The sequence below is a fragment of the Pocillopora damicornis genome, chromosome 1, assembly GCF_964200805.1.
Source record: "Pocillopora damicornis chromosome 1, jaPocDami1.2, whole genome shotgun sequence".
NCBI lineage: Eukaryota > Metazoa > Cnidaria > Anthozoa > Scleractinia > Pocilloporidae > Pocillopora > Pocillopora damicornis.
Genome location: NC_142670.1, coordinates 29,916,982 through 29,923,245, shown reverse-complemented (window position 1 = coordinate 29,923,245; position 6,264 = coordinate 29,916,982). Strand labels below are relative to the sequence as shown.

Below are 6,264 nucleotides of genomic sequence, written 5' to 3'. Positions count from 1 at the left end.
TATATTCAACAAGTCCAAGAAATCAATACAAACTTTAGCCATAACATGAGTGAGCAGGATCAAAGAGCCCGTTGATTTATATTCCATTGCCGACGTTGTCGAAAAGAATTACGAATTTTGTAATTCTGCGACACGCGTTTTTGTTTGTTTGTTTATTTATTTATTTATTTATTTATTTTTCACTTTTTTGGACTCACGCAACAGACTGGACCGAAAAGGAGAGACAGCTCGTACTCTAGAGGACTGCTTATCTCAAAGATTTGATGGATCTTCTTCCGTTTGTGTATCTAATTGTTTTTCCCTTTCTCGATTTTCCTTGTTGTTTTCCGAGGATGGCACGGTATTCTAAAAGAAATAGAGGAAAGCAGCTCGCGACACGGAATTGCAGTAACATCTTCTCGCAGAGGGTCAGTCATAGGGTATTTCCTCAATCGATCAATTTTTGGTGGTCGTGATAATTTCGTGATTTCTTTGCCGTCATCGACAGCACATTTTAATTGAATACCTCATGAATTCAGTGTCCTTTTAGCGTCATGTCTTTTCATCAAATTGTAACAGCTGTTCACGTATTTTTTGTTAACACACTCGGAGCCACACACTTTAACACTCTCGTCAGGTTCGTTTTTCCTTATGACTCTTCGTTAGTCATCAGTCTACAAATTACCCAACCCGTAAAACCTTCACCATTTCTTGACAAGAAGAGAAAATATTCCTTAATGTTTTATGGAAAAAAAAAACCGTTTTTATCCTTTCAGAGAAAATTTGCTTCACGGATCTGTAATTCTATGCAGTATGCTATTTTTAGTTATTATTTTATGATATAAACCATTTCCTCTTTTCTCGGTTGATCCGTCAAAAATGTATTTAGTCACATTTTAGCCAATGGAGAGAGAGATCTCGAGTACCTCAGCGTCTGAAAATAAGAAATTAATAATCAGATTATGGGTTCATAATAGACGAACTACAGTTACGATTACTGGGCGTTTTATTAGAGTTCTCTTTCCTGTCGAGATAACCGGATACATCTGTGTGCTTGAATGAATTTGTATATTAAAATAGAACATTTTATTTCCTGGTCTCCACAAATGAAAAGAATTCGATTGCTATCAACAATTTCCAGTCCACTAGTTTCAATTTTGTTGCCCACGAAACTGAGATCATTCAAGGCGGAGAGGTACTTAATCTTCAAACCTATGTCTCATTGGAAACTGTCGGAAAGAACTCAGCTGTCATCGCCCACTTGTACAAAGTTTTGTGATATGGACATCGATGAAATATCAGAATTTCTCTTCGCACGTGCACATAAAAATGACCTCTTGATAACTTTCCACGAAGGGCTATTTTTATATTACGAACATCAAGCCTGACTCAGCCCTAAGTTCGGAGGAAAAAACTATTTCGTGATATATTTTTATGTCAAAATTGAAGTGTCTTGTCCACGGGCTGAGTTACCGCCGGTGCAGGTGTCTTGTGCATTCGGTGTTCTTGAAATATGTTTTAGATTGTATTTGATCTAAACAGGTGATCGTTCTCCCTAAAATAAATAGCAAAATAACATTCTTTAATTTCAGTTACGGCAGTTATAGCTGTACGCTCTTTATTTTATCTTATTTTTTATTTCACACTCTTGAGGGCACGGTCCGTAAGATGGCCATTGACATGTTCTGACAATCTTAAAAGTATAGGTGTGTTAATTTAAGCAATAACTTAAGAGCTGGAACTATCATTTTTATGAAGAGTTTATTTTTTCGCAAAATGAGACGATATTTTGCCCAGATAGGATAAATAAAACAGCATATTTTTATGATTGGATGAAATTCAAACTTAACTGGCGTAAACTGTTGCTGCAAAAAGCAACCCTATACAACAACAGGGCTCTATGAAGCAAAAAATTGAAAATCTAAGAACGTTACCAATACTCCATATTTACGGCTTCTGCCTATTATGGATGTCACTACTCAGTAACAATGCGGATGGTCCTCTTATCTCAGTTGACTAACTTAATAACTAGGTTATGGGTTCATGATAGACGAACTAAAGTTTTATTTATTTATTTCCTAGTCTCCACACATGAAAAGAATTCGAATGCTTATCAACAATTTCCACTCTACTAGTTTTAATTATCATGCCCATGAAACTGAGATCATTTAAGGCGTAGAGGTATTTAATTTTCAAACCTATGTCTCATTTGAAACTGTCGGAAATAACTCAGCTGTTTTCATCGCCCTCTTGTACAAAGTTTTGTGATATGGATATCGATGAAATACCAGAATTCCTCTTCGCACGTGCGGATAAAAATGACCTCATGGTAACTTTTCACGAAGGGCTGTTTTTATATTACGAACATCAAGCCTGACTCTGCCTTAAGTTCAGAGGAAAAAATTGTTTCATGGTATTTTTTTTATGTCAAAATTAAAGCGTCTTGTCCACGAGCTGAGTTACCGCCGGTGCAGGTGTCTTGTGCATTCGGTGTTCTTGAAATATGTTTTAAATTGTATTTGATCTAAACAGGCGATCGTTCTCCTCATAATAAATGGCAAAATAACATTCTTAAACTTCAGTTACAGCAGTTACAGCTGTACATTCTTTATTTTATCTTATTTTTTATTTCACACTCTTAAGGGCACGGTCCGTAAGATGGTCATTGACATGTTCTGACAACCTTAAGAGTATAGGTGTGTTAATTTAAGCAATAACTTAAGAGCTGGAACTATCATTTTTATGAAGAGTTTATTTTTTCGCAAAATGAGACGATATTTTTCCCAGATAGGATAAATAAAACAGCATATTTTTTATGATTGGATAAAATTCAAACTTAAGTGGTGTAAACTGCTGCTGCAAAAAGCAACCCTATAGAACAACAGGGCTCTGTGAAGCAAAAAATTGAAAATCTAAGAACGTTATCCAATTCTCCACATTTATGGCTTCTGCCTCTTATGGATGTCACTACTCAGTAACAACGCGGCTGGTCCTCTTATCTCAGCTGACTAAAACTTAGTTTCCATATATCTTCTTGATCAACTTCAACTTGCAGGTGACTGGGGGTCGTTTCGTAATATTCTTAATTCTATCTCTGGCGTTCTGGGTACAACTTTTCGGTTCGTCTTTCGGTTTTTACCATCATAATGGCTGGTCTCCTCTTTGTATAGCAAGAACGCAGCGCTTGCTGAAACTCAGGAATTCTAAATACATACACAATCGGATTGACAAAAGAGTTAGAATAATTAAAAACGTTCGCCATGATATAAACCCATACTATTAATGTCTCAGTTCCATATATAACGACTAATAGGTTCATGATAATTAAGGGAAGCCAACATACTAATGCCAGTATGGACAACAGAAGTAGGGTCTTTGTTAAGCGTCTGTTTCGCGAAGCTCCATTTCGATTATGTGAGACAACACTCTCTTGTTGAAAATTTCTCCAGATGGCGATGTTACAGACACATATAATGATTGTTAGACCCAACGCAACGGGGATAAAAACATACAAAATAGATTCGAATGAACTCGAATCATAGAAATTTAACAAATTTATTAATATAGACACCAAGACAGCGAGCGTCTAAATTAAGAAAATGATGACGCGGTATGTTCTGGTGGATAATGAACGGTGTTTAAACGGCCAAAATACGGCATAACATCTCTCACAAGAAATAGAGGCTGCAGATATATATGAGCTAAACAAAAAAATGTTGTCCAAACTTGTATAAAATATTTGGTAGGCCATGTGTTCAGAGTCATATTTTACTGTCCAAAGCTGATAGTCACCTCCAACAAAGAAAATATAAAAGGGCAGAGTGAAGGCTCCTAACATCAAATCAGCAAACGCCATATTCAGAACTAAAAACAAACTTTTCCTACGTAGTGGTTTGGTAACTGCAAATAGAACCAGAGCCAGCAAGTTTCCTGCAATGATTAGGACCAGAGATAAAATGAGAGCGCTGCATAGTGCGATCCCTTCTGCCTTGGAAGGAAAACGTCTTGTGAATGCAGACGCATTCTCCATGGTTTTGTTCACTGCCGATGAGTCAATCATTACAGAGATGACTAAATGAATTAAGGTAAATAGTTTTTTTCGGAATAAAATGCGTTTTTTCAAAGGAGAGGCACTCAACCTTTTAAAACAACGGCTGATTTGTCTTCCGTGGTAATTATATTCAAGGAGTCACATGGTCCAGGTAGACAAGACATTTCAGGTTCAACCAATACCGTCAATGAAATGGCTGTTTACCATAAAATGTAGCAGCTGTTCATGTATTTTCCTGTTGAATTGGCAAGAATTGCACAGTTTTACGCTTGTTATGGTTTTAACAAATTTCTTGTGTGGTTCATAATCCCTGCACTAGCAGACTAGGAAGTTATCTTTACTCAAGCAGAGATGATCTTCATTGGTGATAGACGAAAGGTTTAGTAACAATTCAGTATAATTAGCTCTAGACACATGCTACCAGATGCACTGTTAAATTTTGCATCAAACAGTCATCGTACATCTTTGAAATTAAACGAGTCACAACAATTAGAGAGAGAAATACTAAGAAATTAAAATCTAGAGTTAAGTACGTTTATGACTTCTATCGTCAAAACTTTACCATCATACATTAAAGGCAACCAACACGCACTTGAAATTGTTCGTGTCGTTAATTTCCTTGGCCAAGACAAACTTCTTTTCACTATGGAAATTAAATCTCTTTTTCGTGTCATTTGCCATTCTGTCGCTCAAACATATTTTTGATCAACGTACTGTCAAAGAACCTAGCTCTGAAACACGACTCCGCTCAGCCAAACTAGTACTAATAATAGCTTTCAGTTGAAGTTGTCAAATATTGTTCCAATTCCCTTCCCCTTTACCTCCCATGAGTGACTAAGAGAGAATCTCTCCTTACAATATCAATACAATATCAAGCATAGAAGTGATGAGAATAAAGTAAAATATCGATTAGGGGATTATTAGTTGATCCAATACCACACTCTCTAAATTTACATCATAGGAATTGTATGGCTGACAGTGAGGAGAATTACTAATGAGATCTTGGGAGTTAAAGGGTTAGGTAGCCGGTGGGATTACTCAGCACGTACTCAAATAGTAAAAGAAGGCGCAATTAGTAATTTGCACTCGTGTTACATCGGAATACACTCGTTTTCAGCCGATCAGAAGTGCGTATTTTTTTTTTTATAGACGTTATTTTAAAAGTAAGCAAGTTTCCTGTTATGATTAGGGCGGATGCCTTCTGCTTTGGAAACTTCTTGCAAATTTCGTTCACTGCCGGTGCCTCAAACAAAGTTAACTTGTAACTAAATGGTTTACGGGATGAAACGTTTGATCGGGAAAGAATGTGCTGTTTCAAAGGAGAGGAACTCGATCTTCTGCAACGACACAAAATAACAACAGCTGAAAAGTCATTTACGCGTCATATTAATTTTACTCAAGGCAGTCATGTTGTCGAGGTAGACGATGTATTTCGAAATAATACCGTGCACGTAGAGCCCTTCATGTCACGATATACGTATTCATCAAACAACGTGACAGCTGTTTGCGTGTTTTTCTGCAAAGTTTTATCGCTGCATTAGGTTTTAAACAAATTTCTTGCTTGGCTCACAATATTTTAACAAATGGACTCGAACGTTATCTTTCAATGAACAAAGAATATGAAGAACGCTTTCGGAATAATTTGCCCCAGACCCTATATAATACGCTCTTCAATTTTCAATTTTGCATGAAACAGTCTCCTACACCGTTCAATTTTAATGAGTTTTAGGAGAAAGAAATGATCCAAATTATTATCTACAGTTAATTGTATTTACATTAACTGATCCGTTCAAGAAAACCGTATGTTTTCCTTTACTTAAATCATAAAATTTTTTTTTTTCCGGAGCGAAGAGGCATATATGGTTATCATTTCTCAATGAGAGATAATTTTCATGAAGGTGATGAACGAATTTTGTCGTGACACATCCAAGATATTTTGCTTTAAAACTAATATTGTGCCACGTAGAACCCTTCGTGTCACAATAAATGAAATATCCGCTAATTAAAAAACCGTAACAGTTGTATTTTTTTACTGAGTGGTAAGGCTTTTTAAACAAATTTCTTGGCTAGATAAAAATTTTTTGAAAGCTGACTGGGGCATCATCATTTCTCAGTGAGAGATAATCTTTATTAAGAAGGCTCTATAGGGTTTTTTCTCAATGTTGGCGCGCGCCCCATCGTTATTTTTCTAGGAAATATTTGTTTTGGCTTTTAAGGTCACTAAAAGCCGTCAA

At 36.2% G+C, this 6,264-nt stretch overlaps 1 pseudogene; it reads right to left on the bottom strand.

Annotated features, from left to right (window-relative positions):
* Positions 1–3,067: 3,067 nt before the first annotated feature.
* Positions 3,068–4,039, bottom strand: LOC149053219 (uncharacterized; annotated as a pseudogene).
* Positions 4,040–6,264: the final 2,225 nt, after the last annotated feature.